Source organism: Protopterus annectens, chromosome 8.part0, assembly GCF_019279795.1.
Source record: "Protopterus annectens isolate FY-2018-M chromosome 8.part0, PAN1.0, whole genome shotgun sequence".
Taxonomy (NCBI): Eukaryota; Metazoa; Chordata; order Ceratodontiformes; family Protopteridae; genus Protopterus; species Protopterus annectens.
In genome coordinates this window covers 844,055,596-844,074,069 of record NC_056741.1, presented here as the reverse complement: position 1 = coordinate 844,074,069, position 18,474 = coordinate 844,055,596, and positions in this window count along the sequence as shown.

Genomic DNA, 18,474 nt, shown 5'->3' with positions numbered 1-18,474 from the left:
GGCTTTTTGTTGACCGCCTCTGGTATAAAGTTGATACTGAACACTCCCCCAGTCATATTACATCAGCTCATTCTACTATTTATCGTGAGAACTTAGTAAAGGCTCATCCCTTTAGCTTCTGCATCTTGACTTATCTCATTATCTACTGTCTCTTCACTTTCTACTAAAAAAATGTACCTCTTTCTACCTCATTTTGCTGTTTGCCATATTTATTACTGCTTATTGGTAGCCTCACTAAATTGATGACAGTATTCTACTAAATCACTGCTTTATTAGTGCTGTCTATTACTGTTGTGATTTGTGAGCTATTGTTTCAAAGCAATCTACTAACTATATTTCATTGCTATTTACTGCAATTCATTACTGTTTAACTGCATTTTACTACATTTTGTTGCTGTTTAACTGTATTTTTCATACTGCAAGTGCTATTCTTTTGAATATAAGTGCTTAATCTGTGCTTCATTGTGAGTTTTTTCTTACTCAGTTCTTAACCTTAAAATTAAGTAGCATAGTCTAAATACAGGTCTACAGCATTCAGAGCTTCAGCTGCATGGTTTTAAATCCTTTTTGAGGTATTCCAGCTACAAGTTAACTGTTTTTCTGCAAAAAAAAGTTCTAAGCTTGTCTCCCACCTTTCCTGTTGCTATAGTAGTCCAGATACAGATTTGCTGTATCCAGGACTGTTTTGTATGTTTCTGAGTTTCCCAGACCTTTCTGTATTAGAAGGAAGCCTTCCAGTTTATTAGTGGGAGTGGTAAGCACTAGTAGCCTATCTATCATAAGAGGAGTTGTTTCTGGCTCTGAAACTGTAGTTTATTGGCCGTTTGGGGAGTTTTTCTATCCCTCTCAACTTTCTGATTTAAAAGCCTGTGTTTGCATGGGTTTGTGCTTTGTTAAGCTCTGTGGATGCTGTTTTGGCATCTAGCGGACTACAAGAGTAACAGAAAGGAGAAAGAAAGACTTTAAGTGCCTCCATTTTGATTTTTTTCTGATTATGCTGCTTTCTGCACTTGATTTAAGCATTTTTTCATTTAACTGCATTTATTGTAACTGTATTTGCTTTAATATTGCTACACACTCAAGTGTGCTAGCTTGCACTGCATTTAAAGCATTCTTATTACTGTTTTAACTGTTTTTTCTGCAAAAAAAACAAAAAAAAAAAAACATTTCTAAGCTTGTTTCCCACCTTTCCTGTTACTAGAATTGCCCAGATACAGATTTGCTGTATCCAGGACTGTTTTGTAAGTTTCTGAGTTCCCCAGACCTTTCTGCGATGGAAGAAATCTGTCCAGCTTATTAGTGGGAGTGGTAAGCACTAGGTAGCCTATCTACCACAAAAGGAGTGGTTTCTGGTTCTAAAATTGGAGTTTATTGGCCATTTGGGCAGTTTTTCTATCCCTTTCAACTTTCTGGTTTAAAACCCCGTGTTTGCTCAGGTTTGCATGCTGCTCTGTGCCACTAAGCTGGAGTAAACTATTACTGGTGCCAGAAAGTCTGCTCTTCAATTTTTCCCTTAGATCTTGCTAGTTCTCTTCCTTCTTACACTTTAATTAGCCTATTCACCTAGCACTTCATCAGGCTTTTTGTAGCATTTATTGTAGCACACGCAAATGCTATCAGCACTAGATGTCTTATAAGGAAACAGCTCTAGTACTTAGCAATGATGATCATCCCTCCTAGCATGTCTAAAGGTCAGGTCCCTGTGGTTTCTCCTATTAACCTGGTGAACGTGGTTATTCTGAGACAATGTAGCAACTGCCTCATGTACATAGACAAACCTCTCCTCTTACCTCCTAACACTCAGATTTGTGAGAGATGCAATTATATCTCCAAATTGGAAGCCATGCACTCTCCAGCCAAGACCGGAATAGCTGGTCAAGAGGAGATGATCAACACCTGCACCACACCACACCACATGGAACACATAGCCCTGCAGAACACCCACCATCACAGCCCTCACATAAAAACACAAACCACACACCCACCTTCACTGAGGCTCTCAATAGAAAGCTACCCAAGCAGCAGTGACCTCCAAGGCAGAAACGCACTCGACCACCACAACACAGCACAAACCACAAGACACATAGCTCACCTACACAGTGTGCCCCTCAACCTAAGCCCCTAAGGCAAAACAGCTTGCCCAATACAATAATCTTAGGTGACTCAATAGTGAGGCACACTGATGTCCCACTCACTAGGTTGAATAAGAAGAAGTTAACAGTCAGCTGTCTATCAGGTGCTAGAATCTGACACATAACACACGCACCCAGGTCATTCTACAACAAGTACAAGTATGACTCTGTCATTGTCCATGTGGGTGTGAATGACCTGAGATGCACCTCCCTGAACTACATGAAAAAAGACATGGTGGAGCTTTTGGATTATGTGGTCCAGGCATGTATGACCCTGGCCCTGAGCAGCATACTACCATTGCCCAGAATGATAACACAATACAAACAGAAAATGATTGACTTCAACAATTGTCTAAGTTTCTGATGTCATTCTAAGGGGATCCAGTATCGATCTGGTTGGGATGACATGACAGACCCCGATGCTTTGCCAGAGATGGCCTGCATCTGCCCTGGGTTTCTGGGTACTGGCTAAGGCTCTTGCTTCCCCTATAGTGCCCTTTTTAGGTGGTGTTCCAAAGACCAAATTACCACTGTAACATCTATAAATAAATGCAATCTGAGGTTCATGCTGCTCAATGCTAGAAGTCTAAATTTCAAAATGCACTCGCTTAAAGCACTCCTCAAAATGGAGAACATCGACATTTGTGCTGTAACGGAGACCTGGTTTAAAGCAGCAGAAAGCACCCCTGCACTACCAGGCTATAACTCATTCCACACCTTTTGGCCCCAGAACATGGACCAAAGCTCCAAAGATGGTGGTGTCTCCATATTCATAAAATATATGCACACCTCCAGACTAGTAGCCCAGCATAACGCATCTGAGATACTCCAGGTACAACTAACAGTGGGTAAGATGGCGATTCAGGTTTTCCAAGACTCTCACTCCACATTCCTAACACCCTGGAAATTATTAAGATCCATCCCAACAATCTCATACTAGGTGACTTCAACTACCCCTCCATTAACTGGGAAAACTACTCATGCACCAATGCACTGACCCAACGCTTCCTGGAATTCATTAATTCCAATGCCCTGGACCAGCTCGTTCTTACCCCAACTAGAGGAAGCAACATCCTTGACCTGTATTTACTAACATGGGCAACCGTTGCTTTGCACCAATAGTCAATTCCTCCCTGGTTAGATCCGACCACAAACTAATCACCATGGAAATCCACATCTCACCCACACCCCCTGCAAAGGTATCCACCATGAAAAATTTCTCCAAAGCTGACTTTGGACTCCTAAAAAATAGAGGTGGCTAACTTCACAGCACCAATACCAATGGAAAATAGATGCATGACTGCCAAATCATACACCAATGCACTGTACGAACACGGACATAAATGCATGGAACTAGCCATAACCAACAGAACCAAGATGCTCTCCTCCAAAAAAAGGAAGCCACTCTGGTGGTCCCCTGCCATTAATAAACTCTACAACAGAAGGAAGAAACTGTTGCAGAAAAAGGTGAAGTCCCAAGACTGGAAAAATTCCCTTATTAGCCTCAACAAAAAGTTGAGTTTCCTCATCTAACCTCCAAAGCCAGCTATGAAGGCAGAATTGCAGCAGACACTAAAAACAACCAGAAAGCCTTCTATAGTTATATCAAGAATCTCCACACCAATGCTCAGATTTGCTCTGAGTTACTGCACAATGGCACCTCCTATACTGAGCCAACAGATATTGCCAACATACTGGCCGACAGATTCAGTGCCAACTTTACCCCTCTTCCCCCTAAGGACCAATCTCAATACTGGAAGAATGCCAGGCACACAGCATTACTGCAGCACAGGTTAAAGTTGCATTGTCCAAGGCCAAAAATACAGCTTCCATGGGACCCAACAATATCCCTGGCTGTGTTCTACATGAATTACAAAGTGAACTGGCACCACATCTGTGTGCCCTGTTCACTCATATCCTCACCTCAGGCTTTGTCCCTACTGAATGGTTCACTGCTACAGTCATGCCTCTCCATAAAGGAGGAGTGACTACATACCCTGGAAATTATTGTCCCATTAGCCAGACAAGTCTGATATGTAAGGTTATGGAGCACATCATCATGGACCTAATTCACAAGGCTATAGGGAATCTCCAAACTCTAGATCCCATGCAGTTTGGTTTTGTGAAAGGTAGACCATGCCTGCTCAACCTGGTTGACTTCTTTGAGTCAGTCACCAGAGCTGTGGATGAGGGTAAGGCAGTTCATACAGCCTACCTCGATCTGGTCAAGGCCTTTGATATCATTCCTCACTCAGGAATTATTGATAAACTCACCAAACTAGGCATCAACCCCTATATTGTTAGGTGGGTTGCAAATTGGCTCACAGATAGAACCCACAGTGTGAAAGTAGTGGACTCCAAGTCAGACTGCTGACCAGTCACAAGTGGAGTCCCACAGGGATCAGGCCTGTGCCCTCTCCTGTTTGGCATCTACTTCTCAGAAGTCCAGGCCAATACGGAAGGACTCTGGTTGACCAAGTTCACAGATGACTGCAAGCTGGGAGCCATTATTAACTCCCCAAGTGATGCAGACATCCTACAGATAGGCCTCACTGAGACCAATGACTGGTGTCAAAACCATTGCCTTAAGCTTAAGGTAAAAAAATATGTTGTCATCCCCTTTGGGAAAAACTCATTTCCCACTAATTACCACATTGAATGGAGCCCACTGAACACTGAAGGTGTTATAAGAGATCTGGGGACACAGGTTGACAGCAGCCTCTCCTTCGACCACGACATTGCCACTGTGGTCAGAAAGAACTTCTATGTGGCACATCTCATTATCAAGGGTTTTGCATCCAGGAAGAAAGAGGTAATCATGTATCTCTACTCTTCCCTCATTAGAACAGTCATAGAGTATAATGCCTCATTTGGCATGTACCTCACTAGACACCTGCAATAGCTGGAGATGCCACAAAAGTACATCACAAAGAGGATCCTAGGCCTTAAGCATGTGTCCTACATGGACAGATTAAAAAAACTCCAACTATTCTCTGTCTCATATCACCTTCTAAGAGGCGATCTCTGCTTGACTTACAAAGCCATGTCTGACCCAGCTCTGTTAGAAATGCTACATCTAAAGAAATCCCAGTCCCTCCACACCACATGATCCAGAGACCTCAACCTCATTACCACAATCAACAGAACATGCTGGAGGGACTGGTTCATAACCCAGAGACTGCCCATGCTCTGGAATAGACTTCCCGTACATGTCAAGCAGAGCACCTCACTGGCCCTCTTCAAGAGAAATCTTGATGAGTGGATGGGAAATAGAAAGTTCACCCCGGGGATCACTCCAGTGGCTGTACTTGATAGAGGCACTAGGAACTAACTTCAGGCAGCATGATGCCAGGGCACTTCTATTGGCTAGGCTTGTAAAGGCTCCATAGCTATTAGCCTAGTACACACCTCTGAACCTATGAATCTATGAACTGACTCCTGCAATTCATACTGAATTATATGTATTTGTAGCATATCTAAATATGACTGTAAATTATTTTTTATGAGACACATTGCTCCTAGTACTTTTGGAACTGTCTGGGTATCTTTCTTCCATACTGATCTCATTTCTGTCTGCAAATCCTGACATTTTATGACTTTGTGTCTCTCTGTACCTATGACACTGTATTCACTGGGTGTAGCAATTTCAATAATTAGAGCTACTTTTGTCTTCTTTTCATGGACTACTATATCTCGTTTTTTTTATCTATTTTCTGAACTGTTGTTAATTGATGATCTCATGCAATATAAACTTCATCATTCTCTATAATGCTTTGTGATGATTCTAATTCTACTCAGCTATTTCAGTATTGTAATGTTTGCACAATCCCCAATGCAACAGTCTTGTCACATCATGTCTTTCAGTATACAGGACCTCTGCCATTAGTGTATCACACCTAGATGTGAGACTGTTTCCAGTTCTGTTTTTCAGAACCTGCATTTGTCTGTTTCTTCCACATGTTCAATAGACTTTGTAAAGCAACATGTACATAGTCCACTATCCTGGGCCACCAATATTAACCTTTCATCATCTGGTTTAAATTTGCCTCTCCTTAACCATTCCTGCATTAAATCCTGATCAACATGAGGATGTTTCAGTAATTTTCTGCACTTACCACAATATCTATGCATTTTCCACACGTCTTGCTTTCTCATCTGATCTTCTCCTTAAATTCTTTCTTTTGATTTTTGCATATTCAGTTGCTGCCTGATTTTGTTTACTTCTGGTTTGATTTCCATTCCAGCCTGATACCGATATGCTTCTAGTAAGCTAAGCAGGAAAGTCACCTTAGACTTCCTCTTCACATGTTTTAAAATGTTCATTCTACCTGGATTTGGCGATGTCAGTAGATATTTATGCAGTCTCACAATTGCAGATCTATACATGTAATCAGTTTTGAGGACGCCCATACTTCCTTCAGAATGAGGGATGTATAATCTTGCTATATACCGTTTTCTATTTATCATTTGATAAGTGTGAAATATTTGTTCTTGTTTTTTCTGTCTAATTGATCCAATACCTTTTGGAGTCAATCAATCACACCAAAACTATAAGTTAAAACAGGAAGAGCAAATTGTTTTGTAGCTTGGACTTTTTCCTAGATGTCAGGACTGTTTTCAGTATTAGTTTTAGTCTTCTGAAGTATTACTTACTGAATTTTATTCATATGTTCATGTTTTATTGCCAATCCTTCAGCAGTTACCAAATATTTATAGACCCCTTCTCTCTCAAGTTCTTTTATATCACATTCTTGTCCCAAATTGATGTTTTCTTGGTGCTGCACCTTTCCTGCTTTAAATGTTTTCACACATTTATCAAAACCAAATGACATTCTTATAGTTTAACCACTTGCAACTGTTCTTTCAGCTCATCATCAGATGAACTATACAGTTTCAAGTCATCCACAAAAGGAAGCTGAGAAGTGTTTCCACTTGGATGAATTCTGGGAGCCAAATTATAACCAAGGCCTAATCTGTTAAGTAGACAGCTTAATGGATTAAGGGCAAGATAAAATAGTAGTGGTGACAAAGAATCACCCTTGAATATCCTCTTTGAATTTTTATCCCTGGGATAATAATTTGGCCTTTGTCATGACTTAACTGCAAAGTGGTTTGTCACCATTCTATAGTCACTGTAATCTAATTGATCAGCGTAGGATATATCTTATAAATCTGTAACCATTCCTTTATCCATGAATGTGGGATGCTGTCAAATGCTTTTTTGCAATCTATTCATGCCATAATTAGATTCATCCGCATTTTTACAATTCTCCATTATGACTTTACTTAACAACAAATAATCTTTTGTTCCATATGACTTTCGTTTGTTACTGTTTATTTCTCCAAGCCTTTTGAGTTTCTAATACCATGAAAGGAATGGACTCCATTCCTAAGTCAAAGTATGATTAAAATTCATGAAATTAGCATCGCTTCAGTCTTTGATGTTAGCCAGAAGTGCTCTTTGCAGTACCCATAGTGTGCCCAGTAATGACTCCTTCTGCAATTCATATGGAGTTACATGTATAGGTAACATATCTAAATATGATTGCAAATTCTTTTTTATAACACTCATTGCTCCTCCTACTACTGGAACTGTCTGGGTATCCTTCTTCCACATCGCCCTCATTTCTATCTGCAAATCCTGGTATTTTAGGACTCTGTGTCGCTCTGTACGTAAGACATTGTAGTCACTGGGTGTAGCAATTTCAATAAGCAATGCTACTTTTGTCTTCTTTTCATGGACTACAATATCTGTTTTTCTTGCATCTATTTTTTGAACTGTTGGTAATTGATGATCCTATATGATGTAATCTTCATCATTTTCTATGCTTTGTGCCTCATTTTTCCAGTGATTTTCAGCTACCTCAGTATTATAATGTTTGTACAATCCCCAATGCAACAGTCTTGCCATACTTTTATGCCTTTCAGTATACAGTCCTTCTGCCATTAGTATATCACAACCAGCAATAAGATGTGCAACTGTTTCCAATTCTGTTTTACAAAACCTACATTTGTCTGTTTCTCCCACAGGTTCAATAGATTTTGTAAACCAATGTGTACGTAGTCCACTATCTTGGGGCGTCAATATTAACCTTTCATCTTTTTGTTTAAATTCACCTCTCCTTAATAATTCCTGCATTTGATCTTGATCAACATGACATTGTTCCAAGAGTTTTCTTTACTTGCAAATATATTTATGCATTTTCAACACTTCTTGCCTTCTCATCTGATCTTCTCCTTAAATTCTTTATTTATTTTTTTGCATATTCAGTTGCTGCCTGATTTTGTTTACTTCTGGTTTGATTTCCATTCCTGCTTGACACTGATATGCTTTTGCTAAGCTAAGCAGGAAAGTCATCTTAGACGTCCTCTCCACATTTTAAAATGTTCATTAGGCTTGGTTTTGGTGATGTCAGCAGATATGTATGCAGTTTCACAAATGCAGATCTGTACATGCAATAATTTTTGAGGAGGTTCATACTTCCTTAGGAATGCGGGGTATATAATCTTGGTATACATTAATTTCTATATATCATTCGATAAGTGTGAAATATTTTTTCCTTGTTTTTTCTATTCAGTTGATCCAATACCTTTTGGGGTCACTCAATCACACCAAAACTGTAAGTGAAAACAGGAAGAGCAAATTGGTTTGTAGCTTGGACTTTGTTCCTAGATGTCAGGACTGTTTTCAGTATTAGTTTTAGTCTTCTGAAGTATTACTTACTGAGTTTTATTCACGTGTTCATGTTTTATTGCCAAACCTCCATCAGTCCCAAATATTTAGACACTCCTTCTTGCTCAAGTTCATTTATGTCACATTCCTGTCCCAGACTGATATTTTCTTGGTGCTGCAGCTTTCCTGCTTTAAATGTTTTCACACCTTTATCAAAACCAAATTGCATTCTTATAGTTTTAACCACTTGCAGTTGTTTTCAACTCATCATCTGATAAACAGTATGGTTTCAAGTCATCCACAAAAAAAGCTGAGAAGTGTTTCCACTTGGATGTTTTCTAGAAACCAAACTACAACCATGGCCTAATCTGTTAAGTAGACAGCTTAATGGGTTAAGGGCAGCACAAAACAGCAGTGGTGACAAAGAATCATCCGAGAATATCCTCCTTTGAATTTTTATCCCTAGAATAATAATTTGCCCTTTGTCATGATTTAACTGCAAAGTGGTTTGTCACCATTTCATAGTCACTGTAATTTAATTGATCAATGTAGGATCTGCTGCCTTAACCCCTGCTGGGAAGGTTGACACAGAAGAAGTATGTGTATCTGCTGCTCTAAGCTTCTGTAATTATACTCCTTGTTGTATCTGTGTATGCTATCTCCCTGCCAGGACAGCCAGCGGCCTACATCCCCTTCATCCTTGCCTCTCTACTCCCACCCCTATCTAATTTCTCTAATCCATACATGCTCCTTCCCATTCAGTCCTCTTTAGCCCATACACTGCCTTAGTGGACCCAGTGTACTTCTACATTTAACCACTAGAGGGCACCCCCCCACACTGATATTCCTTCTTTACTTACTCCTTGCATTTTTCTTTACTAGCCTTTACTTTACTTTTACTTCTCTCTAAACTCTCAGCCCACTCTGCCTAATATATCCAGAACCTTACTTACTCTGTTACAGCTTACTTCCTGCATTCCATGCACCACTGATTGGCTCTCCTCCTTCTCCTGTGTTTCTACTCCTTTCTCTCCCTCGCATACCTTCATCTGTCTAGCCTTACTCCCTACTACCTTACCTCCTTCACGTATCACCCAACCTAGTTTTTGACTTTCTCTCCTACCCTTTGGCTTGCTCCTTACTCTGTATGACTCCTCCCCTCACTCTGTAGAAATACCACCTTTCCCTGTTAGCTCACATCCCTGCCCCTCCGCCCTCCCTCTATAGCCGCCTAGAGGTGATTTAATCCCCCCCTCACCTCTGGGCGCCATCTTTAAATCCCACTCATCCTCGGCTGCTGTATGCACCTGGCTAGGAGAGCGCTCTGATAGTAAGTACTCCATGTGCTTTTGTTACACTAAAATCGGGAATATCCCTTAATGTACATAGACCTGATAGCCATAACAATTGTATGCTATGTATCCTCTCTTTAACCACTAGCGACTGCTGTTCAGGGTTTTTGCCCCTGCTGTGTTAATGAACGCATGTTATGCTGAAACATAGAGATATGCTTGAAGTGCATGCTTGTATATACAGCGTTTAATGTTTAATGTGTTTATAGCACAAGATAGCGTGCAGGTTAGAGGCTCAAAGTACGCTCTGTTTAAAATGTATCCTTGTTTGAACAGCGTCTATTAAAGTGTCTGTTGCACACGATAGTGTTCAGGATAGGCGTGCACATTTTAAACACGCTTATTATCTGCGTATTATGGTCGTAGTCACATTCAAACAGCTTTTACTTATACTTTAGCGACTGCTGTTTTACACTCCTGCTGATTAAAGAGTGCATCGACGGCTAATTGCTTGTTTAAAACCCTGCTTAAAGGGATCGCTGCATAGGATAGCGCCCATGCAGTAGCAGCAATTAATATCTGCTTATTTTGGTCTTCGCTTAATCAACAGCCTTACTTAAACCCTAGCGACTGCTGTTGTACAGTGTTTAAACGCTCTTGCTGTGTAAAGCGTACACTATGACTATACTTGACTGTTTTATTAGAAAACGTTACTACTAGCACACTGTTATTAATATAGAAGGGATTACTCCTCAAGCGCTTGGCTAATTTTATCTAGGTGTACCAAGGTACAACGAGTGTATTAGGCACTGCTTTACTTACTATATTTGTTAACTGTCCAAGTATCTACAAATTTACTCATTGCGCAACATGCCAGCTTCCACGTGTGAGTGTTCTTCACACGCGCCTGGCTACTTGCAGCTGTAGGACGTGCCAAGGCGCTATTATTGTATGGAAGCATTAACTCAAGAGTACGCTGTTAATATAGTAGTGCCAACTGTGGAAATAATGTTTTTCTAACGACATTGTTTGTTTCCTTTTTACTTCAATTGTTATAGAGCCTAGTTATACACCTACAAATCTATCTGGTCTACAGTATTTCATTGTGTATTTAACCATTGCAATAGATTCCTTTGCTACATTATTTCCATTGCTAAGTGTTTCTGATCTACAATATGTTACTGTGTTCTTAACCATTGTGATAGACTCCATTGTTACATTTTATACTTAGCCATTATCTGCTCCAATTTTAGTATTTTTGTGCCTACATCTCTTTTTCACCTGTCTGTCTCCACTATTAAGGTATAGTTGCTGTTACTATTACACTTTTATTAACCATTGCTCTACTTTTTCTCCTGTCTCCAGTTGTTTTTACCCTGCATATTCCCATTGGGACCTCACCTGGGTGGATACATACACCTAACTAAGTCACCAGACTCATCCTTGTTTTGTGGTCCCGCAATACTACCTCTCTGCTGCCTTAACCCCTGCTGGGAAGGTTGAACCAAGTCTCCCCCAGAGGACACAGAAGAAGTATGTGTATCTGCTGCTCTAAGCTTCTGTAATTATACTCCTTGTTGTATCTGTGTATGCCATCTCCCTGCCAGGACAGCCAGCGGCCTACATCCCCTTCATCCTTGCCTCTCTACTCCCACCCCTATCTAATTTCTCTAATCCATACATGCTCCTTCCCATTCAGTCCTCTTTAGCCCATACACTGCCTTAGTGGACCCAGTGTACTTCTACATTTAACCACTAGAGGGCATCCCCCCACACTGATATTCCTTCTTTACTTACTCCTTGCATTTTTCTTTACTAGCCTTTACTTTACTTTTACTTCTCTCTAAACTCTCAGCCCACTCTGCCTAATATATCCAGAACCTTACTTACTCTGTTACACCTTACTTCCTGCATTCCATGCTCCACTGATTGGCTCTCCTCCTTCTCCTGTGTTTCCCGCTCTGTTTGCCCTCCGGGCTCACTCCGCTCCCCTACCCTGCCCCCAATTCCCACCTGCCCCCAGTACTCCTAGCTATATTCCTCTTGTTACCACACCCACTTCCTCCCTACTCCAATCAATCTCCAACACCCTGGACACACCCATTTTCTAATCACCTCATAGTTACTACACCCTTTACTTAGCTACACTATCAGACTCCAAGTCCACACTTCAACTCTGACAATCAGTCCTATCTTTACCTTTCCACTATCCTCTACCACTTCTGCCACCTCCTTCCTAACTCCACACTCCCCACTACAATCTAGGCCGACTACATCACATCCTCCTATAATTATCTTTAAAAACATACTTAATACTAATTAGATTCTATACACAAAGTAACCATAATTAACATGCTTTTAAAACCTTCATCCATCTCTATTTTACTACTACTACTTCTAAAACTTACCTTTCTTTACTACCTCACCCAACCCAGTACCTGCCACTATCCACAACTCTATCATACTACCAGCCATCTAACCTCCCCCCACTCACATCCACACTCACCTATCTCTCCCCATCTATATCCTATAAAACACCTCCTATCTTTCTCTTACAAAGTACTTACTTCTCACAAACTCTCCATCCCCATAGCTACCAGAAACCCCTTCTTCAACACAACAGTACCCAACCCATTTACTAAACTGCTTAATTACCTCTCTAACCATATCCTTCATCTAGTTACCAGTCTCTTATCAGGTGATATCCATCCTAACCCAGGCCCCTCAATCTCCTCTACTATATGTAAACCTCTATTACTTACTTCACTAAACTCCCAAAGCATAGTCAACAAAATAGCAACCCTCCATGCCTGGATCACATATAATAAACCTGACATCCTATCTATTTCAGAAACATGGCTAAAACCCCATATAAAAGACTCTGAAATAATTCCACCTAACTACTATATCATTAGAAAAGACAGGTCCCATAAAAAAGGCGGCAGTGTAGCTCTTCTATTTTCTACTTCCTTGTTAATTACTCCCTATGACAAACCTATTCCACACTTCAACAATGCTGAATTACTCCTCACTCTCCTACAAGTCAACAAGCATAAACACATATGTCTTGCATCCCTCTATATTCCCCCAGGTGACAATATCTCTACATTAGAAGATATCCTCTCCTGGCTCTCCAGTAACATTAGTAATGAAACCATAATCTTAGGTGATGTAAATATCAACTGGACCTCCATTCAATCTCCAACCAACCCCCTTAACATCAACCTATATAATTTTTCCCAACTAATCAACAAAGTAACACGTCCTTCTAAAAACCTTTCCTGTGGCAGTATACTAGACTGGATCCTAGTATCACACCCCCACTATCACTCTGACAGTGGTACTCTTCCCGATGCTCTAAGTGATCATATGCTCATCTTCACTTACCGACTCCCCTGTATCTCTCACCACCCCCACAATTATATTACTACACGCAACCACAAAAATTTCAACCCAACAACCTTTTCAGATTCTCTAAAAGCAATCAATTGGAACACTCTAAGGACATTACCCTTAGAAGACACAGTTTCCCACTTTAACTCTACATTCTTAAAAATACTAGATTCCCAAGCCCCCCTAAGGACAAAACGAATAAAAAATAATTCTGCCCCATGGCTTACCAAAAATACATTAGCAACCATGCGCCTTAGAGACAAAGCCTGGGTAATTTATCAGAAAAGAAAGTCCCCTGATTCCCACATTGAATACAGAACCCTCCGAAATAAAATAAAAAAGATTATTATCTCTGACAGACAAAATTACTTCTTTACCCTCCAAAACAATAATAAAACAAATCCACAGAAATTCTGGAAAGGAATCTCTACCCTCCTTAACCCCAGCAGACCACACACCCCTACCCCTGACCCAAATGCCCCAGATTTAGACCTGGCTACTCAATTCAACTCCTTCTTCATTGATTCTATTAGCAAACTAACTTCCTCTTTTCCTACTTCTACCCTACCATCCAATACCCCCTCACCCTCTCCTGCCAAATGTTCACCAAGCACTTCTCTTCCTTCCTCATTCCCATCTTCTCTAACTATATCCCACAACTCTTCTCCCTCTCTAATGTCCTCATCATCCTCACCAACATCAAATACTTTCTCTCTCCACTCTGCTCCATTCTCATTAAAACCTATACCCATTTCTACAATAAAAAAACTACTTCAAAAACTGAAGCCCGGCACTAATGCACCTGACAATATCCCCTCATATTTCCTAAACATTGCTGCTGATGCAATTGCCTATCCCATAAGCATTCTCATCAACCGCTTGATCCTGGAATATACAGTGCCCCAACTCTGGAAACAAGCCTTTATCATCCCCCTTCATAAAGGCGGTAATAACTGCAGTGTTAACAACTTCCGCCCCATTGCTATCTTGTCCCCCATTTCTAAACTACTTGAAAAATGTGTTCAACTTCAACTACTACCACATCTTTTAGACAATAACCTTCTCACACCTACACAACATGGCTTTAGGCCAAATCATAGCACCATGACAGCCCTCCTCTCCTATCTAGAAACCGTAAATAAAGCTCGTGATTCCGGCCATATTGTCTCTACCCTACTACTTGACCTCTCTAAGGCTTTTGATACCATTTCACACAGTCTGCTATTAACTAAACTTTCCAAACTTAACCTTTCTTCCTCCTCTGTGAACTGGTTCTCCTGCTACCTATCTAACAGACACCAAGCTGTAAAATGGAAAAAGGCCACTTCCTCTTTTCTTAGTACCCCCACCGGGGTTCCCCAAGGCTCCATACTTGGTCCTCTTCTCTTTAACATTTTTATAAATGATTTTCATAAATCTATCCCATTCTCTAACATCATCCAATATGCTGATGATTCTACCATTATCTGCTCTGCCACATCTACCCCTGAGCTTCTAAAGCTCACACAAGAAGCTTTCTCAATTACTGAGCATTGGATGAAAATAAACCACCTTGCTCTCAACGCCTCCAAAACTAAACTCATGGTATTTACTCCCTCTAAAACTACTCCCTTTGATACAAACAAATTCCTGATCACTAGTCAAAACAAATCAAGCCTAGAACTCGTATCTGAAACTAAGTTACTTGGTGTTCAAATTGATAACCAGCTTAATTTCAACACCCACCTACAGCTAAATATTAAAAAAACCCACCAAAAGCTGGGTATGCTCTACCGTCAAAATCAATACCTCACAAAGACCTCTAAAATCACTCTGTCGTCTTCCTTTCTTATTCCCTCCCTTCTCTATGGATCACCTCTCCTAACTAATATTCAGTCCTCTCTAAAGAAACAACTTTCCTCTTGCTACAACAAAATCGCCAAGTTCGCCAACGGCCACAGGTCATCCACCCATCACTGTTCCTCTCTCCAAAAACTACATTGGCTTGAACTTCCACATCAGCTCAATTACATTCAGCTTACCCTAGCCCATAAGCTCATTAACAACCCCTCTCTTTGTCCCTCCCTGTCTTCTGCTTTTAAGTTTCACTTACCTGATAGAGTCTTAAGGTCAAACAATCAAAACCTATTAGAAATACTTAAACCAAAACGCCCCCCAGGCAAAATCCTACTATCCTTTAACATAGCTCGTCTTTGGAACTCACTCCCACCATCCATTCGTACCATCTCTAATCTTTATACGTTCAAAAAATCTCTTCATACTCATCTTACATCCCAATGGGAATGCTCTTGTTCCCATCCATCATAAAAATATGGAACCCTTCATCCTCCATTCATTCACTTCCTACTCAACAAAGCCTATATACTTATTACTTTCTTCAAATCTAACCACACTATACAACAATATAATCCTACCTCTTTAAAGCCCTAACACACCTCTCATTTATTGCACTTCATTTAATATATCGCATTTTTGAATGTACCTCAAATGCATAAGCAATGACTGTATTCTCTTTTACATTGTATAAGTAGCTTAGCTCTATTGTTTTCACCTTGTCTGTTAGTTTGCTTTAAGAGCTTTTTCAAGTGTATGTACATATTCTGTATGTCTGTTTTTTTGGAGCTTTTCTCCCCAGGACTCCATTGAAAACGGGTTCTTTTAGGCCCAATGGACTATCCTGGTAAACCAACTGCAAATAAAATAAAAATAAATAAATAAATATCTTATACATCTGTAAGCATTCCTTTATCCATGAATGTGGGATGCTGTCAAATGCTTTTTTGCAATCTATTCATGCCATAATTAGTTTCATCCCCATTTTACAATTCTCCATTATGACTTTATTTAACAACAAATAATCTTTTGTTCCAGATGACTTTCTTTTGTTAATGTTTTTTTTTTAATTTCTCCAAGTCTTTTGGGTTTCTAATACCATGAAAGGAATGGACTCCATTCCTAAGTGAAAGTATGATTAAAATTCATAAATAAATAAATAAATTCATAAAATTAGTATAATTTCAGTCTTTGATGTTAGCCAGAAGTGCTCTTTGCAGCACCCACAGTGTACCCAGTAATGATTCCTTCTGCATTTGTATGGTGTTACATGTATAGGTAACATATCTAAATATGACTGTAAATTATTTTTTATAACACTCGTTGCTCCATCTGTTACTGGATCTGTCTGGGTATCCTTCTTCCACATTGCCCTCATTTCTGCCTGCAAATCCTGGTGTTTTAGGACTCTGTGTCTCTCTGTGCATAAGACACTGTAGCCACTGGGTGTAGCGATTTCAATAATCATTGCTACTTTTGTCTTCTTTTCATGGACTACTATATCTGTTTTTCTTGCATCTATTTTTTGAACTGTTGGTAATGGATGATCCTGTATGATGTAATCTTTATCATTTTCTATGCTTTGTGCCTCATGTTTCCAGTGATTTTCAGCTACCTCAATATTATAATGTTTGCACAATCCCCAATGCAACAGTCTTGCCACACTATTACGCCTTTCAGTATACAGTACTTCTGCCTTTAGTATATCACAACCAGCAACAAGATGTGCAGCTGTTTCCAATTCTGTTTTACAAACCTACAGTTGTCTGTTTCCCCCACATGTTCAATAGACTTTGTAAACCAATGTGTATGTAGTCCACTATCTTTGGCCGTCAATATTAACCTTTCATCTTTTGGTTTAAATTCACCTCTCCTTAATCATTCCTGCATTCGATCCTGATCAACAGGACATTGTTCCATGAGTTTTCTTTACTTGCAACTATATTTATGCATTTTCCATATTTTTTGCCTTCTCATCTGGTCCTTCACTTTATATTCTTTCCTTTGTGTTTTTTCACATTCAGTTGCTGCCTGATTTTTATCTCCTTCTGGTTTGATTCCCATTCCAGCTTGATGCTGATAAACTAAGCAGGGATTTAATCTTAGACTTATTCTCCTTATGTTTCAAAACTGTCACTACATTTGGGCCGTGTGAGGTCAGCAGATATGTATGCAGCCCCACGAGTGCAGATCTATACATGTAATCAATTTTGAGGAGGTCCATATCTCCTTCAGAACAGGGAATATATAATCTTGGTATGCAGTGATTCTTATAAATCATTTGATTAGCATGAAGCATCCTTCTTGTTTTCCTGTCTAACCTATCCAACACCTTTTGGAGCCACTCAATCACTCCAAACTGTGAGTTAAAACAGGAAGAGCAAATTGATTTATAACTTGGTCTTTGTTCCTAGATGTCAATGCTGTTTCCAGTATTAATTTAAGTTTTCTAAAATATTCCTTATTAAGTTTTATTCACATTTGTTTATGTTTTATTGTTGATCCTTCATCGTTCCTAGCCTGGAAAGAATGGTGCAAAAACAAAAAACAAGTAAATGAAACTATCTTTAAACAACTCTGAAATACAGCAAAGAAATTAACCAAAAATGACAAAAAAAACTACTTTATACAACAACTATGTAGTCAAAAACACAACCCAAAAAATTCTGGAAATCCATCTATTCTATCCTAAATCCAGGAACCATACAAAACCGTCACCTTTCCCTGATAAAGATCCACAGCAAATAGTTCACATTTTTAACTCCCACTTTATTGACAACATTCTTAAACTTGTAAAAGAACCACCTCCAGCAACAAATAACTGCCCTGACACTAAATTTCAAACCACTATCAGGAGAAATCCAACTTGGATCCCTCATGCTATAAAGATAACACTAGCAACCTCCCAGAATCACTAACATTCTCCTCAAAACCAGGCAAAGCCTCTCAATTATTTAAACTACTAATTAAACTCAAACCATCCTCCATCTCTGGTGGTAACCACCCTTCTGAATACTTGAAACTCAGTGCAGAGGCAATAGCCTGCACCATTAGCATTCTATTTAACCGATCTATCTCCGAATCCATAGTCCCTCAAATCTGGAAGAAATGCTTAATAACCCCACTTCATAAAGATGGAAACACCAGTGAT